Source organism: Dipodomys merriami, unplaced genomic scaffold (genome assembly GCF_024711535.1).
Source record: "Dipodomys merriami isolate MVZ:Mamm:240054 unplaced genomic scaffold, mDipMer1.0.p SCAF_1, whole genome shotgun sequence".
NCBI lineage: Eukaryota > Metazoa > Chordata > Mammalia > Rodentia > Heteromyidae > Dipodomys > Dipodomys merriami.
In genome coordinates, this window is record NW_027202270.1 from 37,348,500 (window position 1) to 37,367,251 (window position 18,752).

The window sequence follows — 18,752 nt, forward strand, 5'->3', positions numbered from 1 at the left end:
TCATGTTTTTGCCAAAGCTGTGCCTCAGAATTAATCTACCCACTTATACCTTTTTTTTATTGTGAAAATACCATATAACGGGGTTACAATTACATGGGCAAGATAATGAGTACATTTCTTATCAAGCATTGTTGCCTCCTCCTTTGTTTCCCCTTCCCATCCCTTCCCATCTCCTACCCCCACACACTTACACTTTTAATAAAGCTGGGATTGCAAGTATAACAAACACATACCACCCTGCCTGACTTGATGTCTTTAATTTTTAAGAGTTCTACAAAACTAGGGGCTGGGAAGTTGGCTCAGTGGTAGAGTGCTTGTCTTTGCATGCATTAGGCCCTGGGTTCAATTCCTCAGCACCACATAAGCAGAAAAAAGCCAGAAGTGGTAGAAAGAGTGCTTGAGCTGAAGAGCTGAGGGACAGACAAAGCCTAGGCCCAGAGTTCAGCCCCCATGACCGACAAAAAATAAATTAAAGAGTTATACAAAACTAAAATAGTACTCTAAACATTAACTGAATTCTTCTCTGATGCAATTCACAATACCCTACTGAATCTCAAAGGGCCTGTTATATCAGAACAAAACACTTTTTTCCAGTTATAAACTGAACTAAAAAAAAAAGAATCCCAGATAGTAATAACATAATGAGCAAACTAACACTATCTGTGCCAAAATTAATTGAAAAAAGTTTTATAGATTGGTTCTTAACTTCTTCATTTAAGCTACATTTAAACAACAGAAAAAAACAAAAGTACATCTTGGCAAGAGTAATCAAATTTAATAAACTTCAAAGACCATTTTGAATTTTATTACCTAGTTCTCATCTTGTAGATTGTGCTATATTTTTTCTTAAGTTGTCATCTTCGAAAGAAGAAAAAGAAGCTAACGTTATTTCATTCCAACAATGAGCCCCAAAGTGAATTATCTAATTTACAAGATATAACATCCCTGCAAGGAATATATTATTTTCCAGATATTTCTGGCGAGGGACTTCGCATTTGAAAGTATTGGTGCTGTGCTATCTGTGAATGGGACTAAAAGGAGCAACAATCTTTCGGTACCCTATTTTTTCACACTATTTATGTGGGAAAAAATATGATTAATTCAGACTTTGGAAATCATGGGCTTAGCTTGACAAGAGCTCAACATTCAACAAATGTGTACTGAGGCCTTCATTGGGAGCTGAGGCCGCAGGAAATAGAGGGATCCTATATTTTAAGGACTTATACCTAGGACATATACACAAAAACTATTAAAGAGTAAAATACTTACCTAGCTTACTATATCAATCAGGCTCCAGACATCTCTTTCTAATCCAAATGTGTTCTAACTACAGATAGCTAAGACAGACTCAGCCTTGCTTCCTGTCTTTGATGACATGTTCTCCTAGGTCTCTTTCACCTCAATAAACAGGCCTCCCTGAGGACTATGCTCCTCCTTATGGTTAACAAGGACTTTTGTTCCTCTGTCCCAATTACAGAAGAACAGGTCCAGTTGTATAACACCAATGCTTTCTCACCTAATTAAAAGAAAGCTTGATGCTGCTGCAGGTACCCTATATAACTTGGGAGTATATGTAAGAGTGACTCTGTAATGTCATTTGTGAAATTCCAAAATTGGCCTTTGCCAGCTCCCCTGAAGCTCCTTTGTTTCACTAGTGACTGCAACCACAATTACAGTCATCTTTTTCATTAGATAGGACAGGGATGACAAACACATGAAAGATGTATATCTTTCCATTGTCCTTCTGCTCCAGTAGGCATCAGTGACTCAACACAGTGCTGTTCAAGTGCGTGAGGACTCCAGTCATTGCCAGTATGGCATTATGTCCATGCAAGTCTAATCCTCTATTGCAGAGGATTGACACCTATTCAACAGCCTTGGTGAAATATCTTTATTTTTTTCTTTATTTGTTCCAGTACTGGGGCTTGAAACCAAGACTTCACATTCTCTCTTAGCTTTTTTACCCAAGGTTGTTGTTCTACCACTTGAGCCATACCTTGACTTCTAGCTTTTGCTGATTAATTGGAGTTAAGAGTCTCAGAGACTTTTCTACTCAAGCTGCTCTTCAGATCTCAGCCTCCTGAGTAGCTAGAATTATAGACATGAGCCACTGGCCTGAAAAAAAAAATCCTTCTTAAAATTAAGTATCTAGAATTAAGTATCTAAATCTAAAGAAATTGACCTGAGAGATTCCAAATGAGGACAATGTTGTCAATTTGGAAAGATGGTACCGCACTGGCCCAGCTATCTCCAGACTGACACAATCAGAGGAGATCTGAAGCTCAGATCTCAGAAGTTCATTCTCTCACTGCAAACACTTTCTCAAGCAACTCTTACACCAGTCTAAACACTCCCAGGTCAGGAGCTAGAGGTGAAAACTGGAGTCTTGGGGCAGCTTTGAGGGAGAAAGGTCACCACTAGAACTAGGCCCAGAGAACAATGAAATCAGCCTCAGAAGCAACAGATCCTACTTGGGGAAGCTAATGGAAGAGACCACTTTTGCCACAACTATAAGGATGCATTATGTTACTACCATGTTACGACTGCTGGCCGTATTTAACCCTCCATGCAGTTCTACCTTGCTTCCCAAGAAAGAACACATTTAAGACATCACATTTAAATGTTTACATTTGGATTAAGATATTCACTAGAAGCCAGGTGCTGGTGGCTCACACCTGTAATCCTAGCTACTCAGGAGGCTGAGTTCTGAAGATCGTGGTTCAAAGCCAGCCCGGGCATGAAAGTCTGTGAGCCTCTTAACCACTCAGAAAACTGGAAGTGGTACTGTGGCTCAAGTGGTAGAGCCTTGAGCTGGAGAGCTGAAGGACAGCACCCAGGCCCAGAGTTCAAGCCCCACGACCAACAACAACAACGAAAAAGGTAGTCACCAGAAAGCCCTAGAACCATATCAAAACCAACTTTAATTCCAAGTTATAGTCATCGTATTACCAAAAGTAAGTCGCAATGCAGAATGTGAAAAGCTTCAATAAAAGAAAATCAAAATATTGCCTTGTTGATCCCATCCCATCTCCTCTTCTCAATCTTCTCCAACAACATGGTTCTCCTTGTTGTCTGTTACCATAAACAACCGTGGGTTGTTCCTCCACAGGCCAACCTTTTTCCAGCTACCACACCAGCTCCCTCATCTCCCTCATGCATGTTTTTCCAGTATCACCTTCTAACAGGAAAAGCTTTTTCTGAAAAACTATTGAAAATTATAATGTTTCTCATTGCCTCCCTACATAGATCATCCATCCACCTTACTCTATTTTTCACGGCTTTTGCCATGTAATAGCAAACAGTATTATCCACTTGTTTATTCCTCTACAGGAAAAGTTAACATACAAGACTTGACATTGTTCTTTAGAAAGGCCTTCTTGGGAGGTCTGGGAACTTGAATTTTGGAATATTTGCCATTTTACTGAATTGTTTTGTGTGGCTGGGGTACTAATCTTGGCTTGCTAGACTATTTGTGAAAACAATGTGATTTTTGTTGAGCACCTGCTTTGCTTCAGGGAATCTGGAACCTCAGTAATTGTGGCTGGTTACACAGGCACAATTCCTATATGACCAGCTGCTAATAAAATCTCTTGGCTCCCACTGTGAAGTAGGATTCATATAAAAATATAGGGAAGCTATAGTGACACTGAGCACATGGGCTGTCTTTTAAAGCTACAGGAAGAAGCAAGTTCTATGTGACATTCAGTACTTACCACCTCCCTGTCCTCCCAACAGACCATCTCAGAAAGTGGAAATCTGAAGGCTGCATGTAGCCTCCTCCAGGCTCTGGCTATATCTTTTCTGCTTGCAGTTCTTAATGTGTATCTAGAGCTATGAGTATAACAATCTCTGAATGCTGTGAGTTCTTCTAGTTGAACATTGAGCATAGGAATTATCATAGATCCCTCAAATAACTGTGTTCATTACTAATTGCCTCCACTTATGAATTAAAACTAGGGGGAGAAAGCACTTTACATCAAAGGACTGGTGCATATTTCATAGATGAAGGAACTCCCAGGAAGTAAGGTGGCTTGCAAGGGCTCCTATATTGGTGCCAGGACTGTTCCCAGGATCCCAAATTCCACTATACTACAGAGTGAATCCTTCCCTGAAACCTTTCTACCTCAGTGTACTTGAGAATCTGCCTCTTCAGTCCCTGATACTTTTTTTTTTGGTTGGTCATGGAGCCTGAACTCTGGGCCTGCGCACTGTTCCTCAGCTCTTCAGCTCAAAGTTAGGGCTCTATCACTTAAGCCACAGCATCTCTTCCAGCTTTTTCTGTTTAGGTGGTGCTGAGGAATTGAACCCAGGACCTCATGCATGTGAGGCAAGCGCTCTACCACTGAGTCACCTTCCCAGCCTTGCTGATACTTCATTTTTATGAACTGACAGGAACTGAAAGGATGGAGAAAACAAAAGCAGAATCTTGTTCCCATGGTATCTTAATACCTGCATTGTTCCTTTCCAAACAGCACATTCCAGAAGTATTGATCAGTACAAATAAGAGAAGTACCAATTAGTCAACAGTTAGGTTCAACTCTACTCAGCTGAGGCAACCTTACTATTTTCTCTGGTTATATTAATCATCTATTAACCCTCATATATTGATTTCTGTTTATGCTTGTAACTTAGGTGCAAGACATTTTTATTCTTTGAAATTAAAGATTTGTTTCTCCAGCAAAACTATTTGTTTTTGCTTTCAAAATTGACACAGTCATTAACCAGGAAAAATTTCTTCTCTTCATTTATCACCAAGAGGCCAAGATGTTTATTTATAATTCATGATTAAAATGCTCTCAGGTGGGCAGCCTGTATTGGTCTAAAGTGCCATTTCATCTGCAGGAATGTGATTTCCAGTTCACAAAGCCATGTTAAAACCATATGTTTCTTTATTTAGAGACACCTGTTCATAAACGGCCATGCCAATACAAAATTAAAATTCAAAAGAGATTGGAATATATCACCAACAAAAGGGTACTTCAAGGTCATGCATTTTTACAGCATGTTAAATGAAGACGATCCCTCTTGAAACTTCAGACTGGTCAAAATATGCATTGTCATATTTTCTTCTCTAAACATGTATGTTCCTTGTGTTTTAGGAATTGTCCTGCCTTTGGTATCACAGTGTTAGTACAGAGTCCCAGATATCCCATGAGCCTCCTCAGTATTTTCAGCAGAGATCATGTATCATTGTTTCCTCTCGGTGGTATTTGCCAATTCTGCCAAGTATGCATTGTCCTGTGACAGACGTCATAGAGACAACCAAAACCAACCTCATTCCTCAACTCAGAGGCTACCCCCCGTAGGCTACCCTTGTGTTCCTTCTCCCAGATGCTCTAGCCACAATTGATTGGGACAATTGTAGAACTCACCTCACATCTCTCCATTTTGCAAGGATTACTGTGATTCAACTGATATCTTGTTTCACATGTTTTATCAAGTTTTTGTTATGCTATACAAAATGCTAACTCCAGACTCTCTTGCTTCACTGTGACTAAAAAAATCAGCAGTTACTTTTTAGTTTAATATCAATGTGATCTTGGCTTCAAATAATAACATACAAGCTTGGGTAGAGCTAAGGAAGAGCCCTTAGGCTTAGAGTGTGTGAAAAAAGAGAAAGTAGAAACAAAGAATATGAAGGCATCAGATGCTAGTCCACTCTACATCACATTTTTGTAGAAATGACATGGAAACTAGAGTTCAAGAACTTCACAATTATGCCCAGATTTATATTTTTATTCAGTATTTATTAATATAAAACAGCTTTAAAATTATCCAGCCCATGCTACACTAATAGGCTTGCTTACACAAAGTCATCTTCCTTTTTTTTTTTTTTTTTTTTTTTTTTGGTCGGTCATGGGGCTTGATCTCTGGGCTTGGGCGCTGTCCCTCAGCTCTTCAGCTCAAGGCGAGTGCTCTACCACTTGAGCTATAGCGCCACTTCCGGTTTTCTGGTGGTTTATTGGAGATAAGAGTCTCACGGTCTCTCTTGCCCGGGCTGGCTTTGAACTGCGATCCTCAGATCTCAGCCTCCTGAGTAGCTAGGATTACAGGCGTGAGCCACCAGCGCCCGGCGTCAAAGTCATCTTCCTTATGATTGGTACCCTTTGTTCTGAATCTTGATAACCCTGTCATCTTCACCTACCATTTTCCTTCATATCTCTGAGGCCATAGATTATACTATTTAACCAAAATTAATTCTTGAAAGACAATTGTCATTCTAGGCTCCACAGACCCTTATTTTCTTCATTCTTCCCTTGAAGAATGAAGCTGATATGCAGATGTTTGGACATATTTAGAGATTTTGAAAGGTCAGGGTGCAGAGGACACATTTAGTGTAGTTTTCAATTACTCAAGAGAAATGTCCCAGTAATAATAAACATAATATTGTTTACATGTACCTTGTGATGCTTTGGTTATAAAAGAAATATTGGAACCTTGGTCCAAATGCATTGTCAGGCTAGATGGAAAACCTTTGTTAAAATAATAGACACTGAGCCGGGCGCTGGTGGCTCACGCTTGTAATCCTAGCTACTCAGAAGGCTGAGATCTGAGGATCGCAGTTCAAAGCCAGCCAGGGCAGGAAAGACTGTGAGACTCCTATCTCTAATAAACCACCAGAAAACCGGAAGTGGCGCTGTAGCTCAAGTGGTAGAGCACTCGCCTTGAGCTGAAGAGCTGAGGGACAGCGCTCAGGCCCAGAGTTCAAGCCCCACAACCAACAAAAAAAATAAAATAAAAATAATAATAATAATAGACACTGGTTTATTCCAAAGAGGAGACAGAAATCTTCCCCAATGTTTGGCCTGTGGTTAAATAAACCGGTCTTTATCTCTTTATTTGAATAAAAAGTAGATTTGTATCATCTGAATGTTAATCCATGCAAATCTCACAGATGTTATTTGAATGAATGGGAAACTGTCAGCATGACTCCATTTAAACAGCATGTTGCTTGGACTTTTGTGCATGAGAGAGCAGGGCTAAAATATGGCAGGTGTGAACATGCCAGATGACACATTGGGTCAGACTGTGCTCAGGGGGATGGGACTGATGGTGCAAGCCATTAAAGAGAGGGGTAAAATGCCAAATAATAAATTGGTTCTCTTTGGAGCATAGCTCCCATAGCTGACTTACAAGAGTAAAAAAATAAAGCCATAGCTAGGAATCAGGTCAATATGGAGAGTGCACTAGGAAATGGCATAGTAAAAGGAGCTCTAGTCTTCCCTTTAACCCAGAGGAAAAAAATGTTTGTGGCACAATTTTTATACAAAGGTTATATGTGTGGCCTTCTATGTAAGAAATAAACATTATGCATATAGCTTCTAAATAAATGACTCCAAGTTCATATCCAGAAATCAAACACATAAGTACCACTAACTCTTCCTTATGTCTCTACCAATACTCAAATACAGTCTCTAAACTTTTTATCTAGAAGTAGGAATTCAAAAATTACATAATATGATAACCAGGGCATAGAATACAAAAGAATCCCTGAATGCCTATAAATTTAATATGTTGCTAAAAGTAGTGTTTGGCAAAAAATAAAAATGCCTGTAGTTGGAATGAGGCCTCTCAGTAGCACATACTTTCCAAGTGCCTTCTGAGCTACCCCTATTAAGATGTTTTCAATATCTTGCTTACTATTCTAGTCTGCTATTAAAACTGCCCTGCTTAATAACCATTATAAACTTATTTGTGGAGAGATGAAGCCAACTTCAGCTCCAGGCTGGAGTCTTATTAGGAATGAGATGATGGGGATAATTTCTTGTGACACCCGCATAACTTTGCATATCGGTACTGCCTATATCCTTCTGCTGTCTGTCATCTTCCAGTGTGGGATCATCTCTACAGCAAAGTATGTACAGGGCATTAGATGGTTGATCATGCAAGCTGACGGCAAAGCCTAAGGGAAATGTTATTTTTAGGTCCACAGAATTTTGAATAACAAGTAGATAAAATTTAGCCAGTCCATGAGCCCTCGACCTTAATTTTATGTTTGACAGTTTTGAGGCTATACATTTTTACCCATCTAAAACTCTAGCCCAAAAGAAGTTAAGAGCCACAGTTCAAAAGAATGATCCATTTTGCCTTTGCCAGCCCTCTTTAGTTCCTTTCTTCTCCCTACTTATGAGAACCACTGAAATTTCAAAAAAAATGCTGCTATATTTTTGAATTGAGCAGAATTAGAGCACCTTCGAGAAGGTTTTACAGGTCAACTAAATCATTCACAATAGTCCCATTACTCTAATTTCTTCACATTAACAACTGTGGTTAAGAAAAATCAGCAGCTGCTATTACTTAATGATACAATATTCTGAAACCATCCTTAATGGATGGTTAATTGATTTTCACTCAATTAAATCATTTGCTTTCAAATTGCACAGGATGCCGGTAGAGAGTATCAGGTCCCAAGAATACTCTCTGCTACAAGTTTAATAGTTGTGATCCTTTGCTTTCCTTTTTCTGTTCTTTAAACCTAACATGTTTCTAAGGAAGAAAATGTCTCAAGTTAAGGCCAGTGGTCTTGGAAGAAATGTAAAAAAAATATTAATCACCTTCTTTATTTTAATAGCCATTCTCACAAAACAAAACAAAACAGAAAACATACTGAGAAAAAGCACCAAAACAGCCCTTTCTTCTTCCACATAAAAAGGTGAGCCATAAAAACGTTCTCCCTGCAGAAACCAACAGAGGAAATGAGAACACATCTTTCCATGTTCTATTTCTATTTCCAGCTTTGGAATTGTAATCAAGATGATAAATGTGTTCAAGACTGGGCAATCAACATCAATAACCAAAACTGTTGGTGTTAGCTGCAGGGAGTGTTGGGACAACTCAAGAATGCACAGGACACTAAAGTCCTACACATTTAAGAGTAACAGTGAAACATCTCACTGGCCAAGTGAAACACATTGACAGCGTAAACTAGCTGGGGCTCATGAGTTTGCTTCCAGAGTCCTTCTTCCTTGCTGGATCCAAGTTTCTGATTCAGTTCTCACGAAGCAGAGAAGGGCTCTGGTAGATGTGGATCTTGGGTACTGGAGTAAGGGGTTCCTAAGAAAGATGACTAATAAGGCCACGGTCTTGGCCAGTGCTGTGTTAACTTTCTTTCTTATTTTAAAGACCAGGAGTTGGCCAATCTACTTCTGCTTTTTACTGCTCTATCTTTTGCTTCTGTCAAGGGCTTTTCTTGTAAGAAAGAAACAGTCATCTCACAATATTTACTCTATTTTTCTATGCTTTTTCCAAAGTTTTACCTTTAATAATTAAAGAGATAATGAAATTCAAAAGGTTTCTTACTGTTTGGTTAGGCTTATCCCCTTCTTCAATTCTGTTCAAACTTCAATAGCAAATGATGCATGAGTGTGGTGGATTCTTGTTCTCCAACATCATAGAAAAAAAAGTCAGGAATTATAAAGCACAGTTATAAGGAGTTTACTTAAAGGAGAACATAAAGGCCACTCAGAAGGAAGAGCAGCAGGACTAGAAACCAGTTGTCCACCTTGTGGTCCTGGATTGTGGCTTCAGGCAATTTGTCAGATGAGTTTGAAGCAGGCAAGACCCTCTCCTGGGTGATAGCTGGAGATAGTGAGTTTGGCCAGAGACACGCTGACCTCCCTCCTTTTCCTTCTCCCATTAGGCAATTTACCAGATTGTGGTTAGCTTATCTAAAGCTGACAAGACCCTCTCCTAGTTGGGAGCTGCAGGATGTTGGGCTGCCTATCTGGGGCTTTTGAATTGTTTCTTCACAAAGTTAAAGGTAATATCAGTGATAACAGAAGATTTATGTGATAAAATGTATTTCATATTCAGAAGAATCTTCAAGCACTTCTTAAGAGCACTTGAGGCACACTTTCTAGGTAGGGAAGAGCTGTGGAGATATAATGGGAAATACTCTGCTAATCTGAAACTTCCCCAAGGCTGGGAGAGGACCAAGTTAGTAAAGGAAATGGTTGTCTTGGCAGTTTATATGATTATTATCTCCTAATCTCTTTTTACCCTTTCTTCTCCTATTTCTATCAAACCTACATTGATTAGAAAAGTAAAGACACAAGAATCAAATTTGCAAAAGCACTATAAAAGTGGTGGGGGAGGTACTCCCTCAGGCTGAAGGAAGGAAGAAAACTTGCTGAAGCTATTCCTTCTAGCATCTAACTTGAGAAGAAGTTAGGCAAGAGTGGATTCTAGAAAAAATGACTGGAGAGTTTATTAGGAAAGAAATCTGACAAAGAAAGGAAATTACATAGCATAATGGCATTTCCGATCAGCTTCAGCCATCTGCCACAGGTATTGGCCTTAGCTTAAACAGAGTGAATTGGGGCAAGGAATAAGAAGGTATACATAGTTAAAATAATTCCAAGTCATAAGTGTGGTCAGAGGTGGCTACAGTGGTCTGATATTCCATTGTCTCAGTATTGATCAGGTAGGAACTTGGTATAATAATGGTCATTGACACCTGGAAGGACCTTTCTAGTTTCCAAAATGGCTTCAAAGTGACTGTAGGAAAGAAGGAATGGCTCAAAACAAAGGACATAGGAAATCAAAATGTATAGAATGCCTAGCCTTTAGCCTGTTCCTAGTTAATTTATTAAAAGTAGCTTGTAAGTTGCCTCTTTAAGAACAGTGGAAGCCAGACTGCAGAAGACTGGCTCTAGGTGGTCATTCTGATAAATGGGTGCTGGTCAACTGTTAGCTTAATGCTGCCCATATCAGACAAACAAACATCTCAGGGTTTTTCATCCATTTTCATGGATAAACATCATTGCAGTGGTTTTAATTAAGCATGTTCAAAATTAAACAGTGAACATAATTGAAAGACAAAATTTTGCTCACCAAGGGATAAAGTATCCCAAGAAAATAAGAATAAAGAGAGGACAGAATTTGATCTGTACCATCTGTTTCTATAAAAGGAACCAGGTCATATAAAATGGAACCAATGACCTTTTCTATGTCAATAAGAAAAAGGAAGTCAACATCTCATATTCTGACCATTTTTTTTGAAATTCTCTCTTAGTGATTTTCAAGTTGGTTGTTGGTACAAATGCTTTCTGCCAGTTACAATTATGTAATATTTTCAAAGATTAAAATATGCTCAGCAACTATGTCTTGGGAAAAAAATTAAATTATGGATTTTTTGAAGTGTTCAAGAATATCTAAAGTAAGTCTGACTACTAAATATTCCTTTACACTGTCTCCTAAACATTTTTTAAATTATCATTTAAGGACATTCAGAAAGAAGACTAAGAAGTTTATAAATTATCAAAACATAAAATTTCCCAATAGTTTACTATATATGGTTTTATGAGCCTGAAATTTTTTTAAAGAAAATAAAACAAACACTAAAAATTAAACAAAAAAACACTGAAATCATTTCATATTGCTCCAATTCAAGTTAGTCCTTTGATCTGCTACAAGTCCAAGTCATTGGAAACACAACCTCTGAATGAAGTAATGAAATTTCATCAAGTTGTTATGTAAATAAAATAGAACAAAGTCAAAGGGACATGAAACACGCTTTCTTTAAAAGCAACATAACACAATTCTTAAGGACATGGAGTTCTAGACTCAGACCATCTAAAATCAAATCCTAGCTGTAGAGCCAGTTGTTAGTGTCCCATGCCTATAAACCTAGCTAGTACTCAGGAGGCTGATAACTAAAGATTTAGGTTCGAAGCCACTCCAGTTAGTTATTGCTAACTAACCAGGGAAAAGAAACTCTTATTGTCTACTAACCAACAAAAACCCAGAACTGGAGGTATGACTCAAGTGGTAAAGTACTAGCTGTGAGTGAAGCAGCAAATTAAAAGCACCAGGCCTTGAGTTATAACCTCTATACTGGCACAAAAACACACACATAAAAATGTAAGTAAATAACTAAATAAATAAACTATCCTAGCTATTTAACTTTGGGCATGTCACTGATCTCTCTATATCTCAGTTTCATGGGTAAAATAAAGATGATTTGACATCCTATATCGCAGGGATACTGTCAGAATAAAGCAGAACATCTACAGAGGGATTTATTAAGTAATTATCAAGGAATATGCATCCAATAAGTTTTTCAATTATTGCAATTATTAAGAAAACACACTCAGCTCTCTGTTCATTTCTAGCTCTCTGCTCTCTCTGCTCTCTCTCTCTTTTCTAGCTCTTTTCTCTCTCTTTCCTTTCTTTCCTCTTTCCTTTCCCAGCCACATGGAGAGCCAACCTTGCCTGGTCCCAGCAGGTCTACTGAATAAACCTACCCCTTACTTGAAAAAAAAAAGAAAACACACTCAGGCTCATTATTAAGAAGGTGCAAATTAAAATGAGATTTTATTTCACCAAATTAGAGCTGCAAACTTAGATAAATTAATAGTACTCAGCATCAACAAGAAAGTGATGAAACTGGTACACATACACAAGAAAAGGAAGTACATATTGGTACTGGCTTCTAGAAAGCAGTTTATGAAGAAAGAGGGAAATGGACTTAGGAGAGGAAACATGTGCATATGCAGCTTTTCCAAACCCTTCTTACCAAGAGACATTTTGTTTATTATCATCATCTGTTAATTATACTCTGCTCCTTGTAAGTTATTTTACTGGAAGTTTTTCACTTAGGTATTATATTTGGCATACCAAGATAATATAAAAAGAAAGTAAATACACACAGATCTTATTTTTCAGTAACCCTCAACAGACTTTCAGATTGAGTTGTATTTCATAAAACAATTACATGGTATTGGTTGATTCCTGATTATAAATAGTCTTAGATATATGGCACTTACTCTACTGTTTTCTTTTTTTCTTTTTCTTTTTCTTTTTTTTTGGGGGGGGGGGGTCCGGTCGTGGGGCTTGAACTCTGGGCCTGGGTACTGTCCCTCAGCTCAGCTCTTCAGCTCAAGGCTAGCGCTCTACCACTTGAGCCACAGCACCACTTCCGGCTTTTTTCTTTTTGCTTATGTGGTGCTGAGGAATCGAACCCAGGGCCTCAGTCATGCAAGGCAAGCGCTCTACCACTTGAGCCACAGCACCACTTCCGGCTTTTTTCTTTTACTCTTTTTTTTCTGTTGGGTAGCTTCCTAAGACTTCATTCTTCTGAATCAGACTAATTTCATACATGATGGTATAGAAATTCTTTTGCCACAACTTTAAAAAAAAAACAGGCTACAAAAATAAAATATTATGTAGTAGTCAAGGCGTCGCTGGAAGAAAACCGAAGTCGTCTTGAAATTGTGCCACTTTGAGATCTCAAGCAAGTTTTTTAATTTGTTCAGGACTCCAATTTCTCATCTGTAAATCATAAGAACATGATTTACTAGGAAAAAACAGATCACCCCCAAGTTGCTTTTTAATTTTTGGAGCAACTTACTCCTCCCACAGTTTTCCTGGCAAGAGCCCTCCCTGATCTCACTCCAAATCCAAGAGAAAACCACGCTCAAGGGACTAGTGTTGGAATAGGATCTTCCCGTGTTATCATGCTAGGGTTGAAAGGAGAGAAATATATTTTTTTTATTGTGAAAATACCGTACAGAGGGTTTATAATTACATGGGCAAGATAATGAGTACATTTCTTATCAAGCATTGTTGCCTCCTCCTTTGTTTCCCCTTCCCATCCCTTCCCATCTCCACCTCTTCCCCCCCCTCACCTACACCCTCCCCCCCTCCCCCGCCAGCCAAAGTTGTAAAGTTCATTTTTCGACATAAGGACTCTACATCTCATGGTTGCAATGGGTCCACCTGTATCCCTATTTAAATGGTTTGTTTTTTCCTTTTCCCTCCACACATTATATCAACATCAAATACAGTGAAAGCAGGGGTTATACCATGGGGGAGGGACATACAAAGCAACAAAGAAATCATCTTATAAGGAGAGAAATATATTTTTTAAAATCCAAGTTCTTTCCTGTATTTGAGGTGTTTGAGGAGAAATGAAGGGATTGTAAATCAAGCCAGAGTGATAAGGGTTCTTTTTGTCTTCTTTGTTTTTAACTACTACTAAAAAATAAAAATATACCATCAATGAAGGATGAAATGAGATAAATCTGAGAAGAAAGCTCAGGCTCAAATCTATCTGGGTCTTAAATTTGGTACATGCATAATCTTTGAGGCCTCAGGATCAGGGGAAGCAGTATGAAATATTGTGGTTACTTACCTTACTTACCTTTAAAGAAATTTTCTTAGCTGTATTTCATATTTTACAAAGATTTGGCTCTAAATCACTCTATGAAAAATTTCAAACTGTGAGGTCAGGCATAATGTAAAAGTGGCATCTCCTTCCTTCATCCCTTCTTGTGTTTTCTTCTCAATTCAGTTATAATACTCCATTTATACATGTGTTGGGGCTGGGAAGGTGGCTCAGTGGTAGAGTGCTTGCCCTGCATGCATGAGGCCCTGGGTTTGATTCCTCAGCACCACATAAGCAAAATGAAAAAAGCCAGAAGTGGCCCTGTGGCCCAAGTGGTAGAGCGCTAACCTTGAGCTGAAGAGCTGAGGGGCAGTGCCCAGCCCAGAGTTCAGGCCCCACGACCGGACCAAAAAAAAAAAAAATACATGTGTTAACTTCTGTGATAATCTTTAACTACATTGATACTTTTTTTTATTAATTTATGGACTCCTGTATTGAATAAGTTCAGTAAACAAATAAGCAACAACATAATAGGCAAATATAACCCTTACAAGGATTTTAGGGTTTTCTTTTAATTTAATGTTATTTTCAATGTACAGAGGGTTACAGTTACATATGTAAGGTAGTGAGTATATTTTTTTATCAAACTTGTTACCCCTCCTTCATTTTTCTCCCACTTTCTCTCCCCCAACACCCCCACCAAGTTGTACAGTTCATTTCTAACATAGTGTTTTGTATCGCTGTTGCATTTGTTCACCCTTTCTCCTTTGTCTCACCATTTTGATGCTGCCCTTCCCTTCCATAATTTAGATAAACATATGTACAATACCCAGAGTACCAAAATCAAATTCAGTGACAACAGGCGATAAACCATAGGGAAGAAAACACAAAAGAAAAAAGAAATTACATAGTACATTAAAAATAATACCCATTGTAATAATGAGATGTACAAGACAGTATGTTCACAATGAACTTTACAACTTTATGGAGGGGGGAAGGAGAGTTGGGGAGGTGGGGAGGGAAGAAATGGTAGGGGAAAAACAAAGGAGGTTGTAACAATGCTGGATAGGAAATGAACTTATTACCTTACTCATGTAACTGTAACCCCTCTGTACAGTATCTTTACAATAAAAAATATATATTAAGAAAAAACAATAGCAAAGGAAAACCTTTTTTAAACTGTAGATTCTTATTAATTTCCATCAGTCTTAATATAATTTAGGACTCTGAGAACAATATCCAGAAGCCTGATTTTTAACGTTTAGTCCTCAGGATCTGGAACAACGTGTTCTAGAGTGTTGGGAGGATTCTAATTAGTATTCCCTGTACTGTGATTCGAAGGTCAATTGAAGTCTCCCAAAAGACATTACTTCCTAGTACTTTTACCATAGTGTGAATATTAAATGTATCTCTGACTCCAATTTTAAATATGACGTTCTCAAATCCAAAATCACTACAAATAAGTCAAGTGAATGTTCCATAGAATCCTGGCATTCCCCAGGGATGGCTCCTCATTAACCCTGGGAAACAGATGGGAAGTACATGGGACACTCATTTTGGATCATCAATAGTTATAATTGTCCACTATTACTTGTTGTTTATGGATGATGCAATCCAAGAATGTGTGCCAAAGTAATAAACAGTAATACTAAAAATTAGCTAATAGAACATTTTTACTTTATATATCTTAAGATTCAGAAGCTGGTGATGCCCAGCTTGAGGTCAACGGAACAAAGTTAGCTGTAGCCAAAGTTATGAAATAGCACAAGTTTTCTTTGGCTCTACCCAACATTATTAACTGTATCTCTCTGTGAAAATTGCTCAGTCTCTCTTAATGTCTCTTGGTAAACCAGGCAGTAATCCTACAAATAACCTTTCTCCAAGTGCCTACCCTTACCAACCTTGATTAGTTAGGTGCTTACTTCATACCAACTTCTAACAAAATGTTTAAATTGTCATATATCCTACTCCTAGTAGACTCTTTATTGGGTTAAAAATAGTTTACCATAAGAATTTACTGTCTGTTTGGGCTGGGAAGGTGGCTCAGTGGTAGAGTGCTTGCCTTGCATGCCTGAGGCCCTGGGTTCGATTCCTCAGCACCATATAAGAAAAAAGCCAGAAGTGGCGCTGTGGCTCAAGTGGTAGAGCGCTAGCCTTGAGCTGAAGAGCTGAGGGACAGCGCCCAAGCCCAGAGTTCAGGCCCCACGACCGGACCCAAAAAAAAAAAAAAATTTAAAAAAAAAAAAAAAGAATTTACTGTCTGTTAAGCCTTATTACATAGTATGTCTATTATTAAACACTAGGATATTAAAATTTTTAAGTAATAAAAGTTGAAAAAGTTGAAAACAAATTTATAAGATCTACAGTTTTTCTACAAAAACCTTTCCCAAGTTAGTGATGAAGCAATTCTTAGCAGTGCCCTCATTTCATACACCCAAAGCTAAAAGTCTGTCCTAAATCAAAACATGACTTCCATGTGAAGAGCACACAATAATGAGACTGACAAAATAATTACCTTAACCCACTCTTTTCCCCAAGACAAATACCAGGAATGTTCTCAGGTTGAAATTAGATGACTGTAAAAATCTGATATTACATTCTGCACTTTTTCTATCATTTAGTAAGCCTCTTTGGATTTTCCTTTCAGGGCACCTCTAACTACAGTTAGCTGAAGAGAGTAAGGTTCTACGTCTGAGCAGACCTGAATCTAAGATAAATTCAAGAGATAGTTTTTTTAAAAAATAAAGAAAGAAAAGAAAGGACATTTAGGGGCTGGGAAGGTGGCTCAGTGGTAGAGCACTTGCCTTGCATGCCTGAGACCCTGGGTTCGATTCCTCAGCACCACATAAGCAAAAAAAAAAAAAGAAAGAGTACTATAGAGTAAATGTATAAAAAAAAAAAAAGAAAGGACATTTATTTCTAACTCATCTAGAAAAAATGTTAAAATATTCATACATATGTACATATGTATACATATGTATATAAATATATATTTCATAGAAGTAAAACAAAATAACTTTTTTAGAAACTTATCTAGTTCTTTTCCTGACAATAAATGTCTTTGATCTGTAATTGTTCTTGTTTTTTTATCTTGTTTCAGTACACCATTCCTAAGCAGTAAATCTCTCTTTTTATCCCCAATTAACAGATGGAATTTCTACCTGATTTTTGTCTAAGGTAAACTGAAAAGACTATTTCTCTTCTTCTTGAAACTAAAATTCTAAAATACTATTTACTCACTCAATATTAAATCATGAAAATCCAGAATTTTTAGTAGCAATAATCTATCTTCATGACATAAATTCTTTGTACAGAGACTTTTTTGTGACTTTTTTGGAGCTAGGCATTGTAGTGCATGCCAATAATCCCATCACTTGGGAGCTGGAGGCAGGAGGATCATGAATTTGAGTCCAGTTTGAATTACATTGATTCTGTCTAAAAATAGATGAATGAATGAACAAATAGAAATAAACAGCAGCTTTTGTGATAGCCGCATACTATAAAATTCATTAATTTTAAGTATACAACACAGTAATTTTTAGTACATTCTAGATATATGACCTTCATAGCTGTCAATTTTAGAACAATTGTTCTAAACAAAAACAAAAAAATGAACAATTATTTGAAAATAATGATAATAATGATGATAAGGTAATGATTAGATAGATAGATAGATAGATAGATAGATAGATAGATAGATAGATAGATAGATAGATAGATAGATAGATAGATAGCTTCCTTGTCTGGAAGAAAGGGAGTCATTGTTGTTTTCTAGGCAGTGTTACTTCAAAGATACACTATGAAACAATCTCAGCACAGGTTTAGGAAGTCACATCCCCTCAGCCCATGAAGTACATAGTTGTACAATATTTTTTGTTTTGTTTTTGGAGTTATTTTTGTCCAGTCCTGAGGGCTTGAACTCTGAGTCTGGGCACTGTCCCTGCCTGAGCTTCTTTTGCTCAAGGCTAAGCACAATGTCCAGCTTTTTCTGAGTAGTTTATGAAGATAAGAGTCTCAAGGACTTTCCTGCTTGGGCTGGTTTCTGACCACAACCCCTAAATCTCAGCCTTCTGAGAAGCTAGGATTATAGAAGTGAGCACCGGCACCCAGTTTACAATGGGGTTTTAATTTAACATGTCCATTTATATGTATAATGCATCTTGATCAGTCATCCTTTCCATCTATCTGTCTCCTCCCTCTCATCTGCTCCATCTCTACCTGTCTCATAGTACAGTTTGCTAGATCAGATTTTCTGAATTTACATGGAATATGATAGCCATATTTACCTACCATTCATCTTTGCATTTGTCTAGCTCTCCTTCCCTCCCATTCCTCCTCATCTCCAAAAGCAAGACATGTTTCCACTTCTTGACATTCTAGGCAAGCACTCACAGCACCACTTCCAGTTTTCTGGTTCCTTCCAGGGCTGGCTTTGAACCATGATCCTCAGATCTCAGCCTCTTGAATAGCTAGGATTACAGGCGTGAGCCGCTGGCGCCTGGCTTGACATTTTTTGTTAAACTATTTTTTAATTGCTAAAAGATGTTGCATAGATGGAAAATATTTGTTCTTTCATTCCAGTGACTACATTCTTCGCTGTGTCTTTTGGTTTGATGCAATCCCATTTGTCAAGACTCACTTCTAT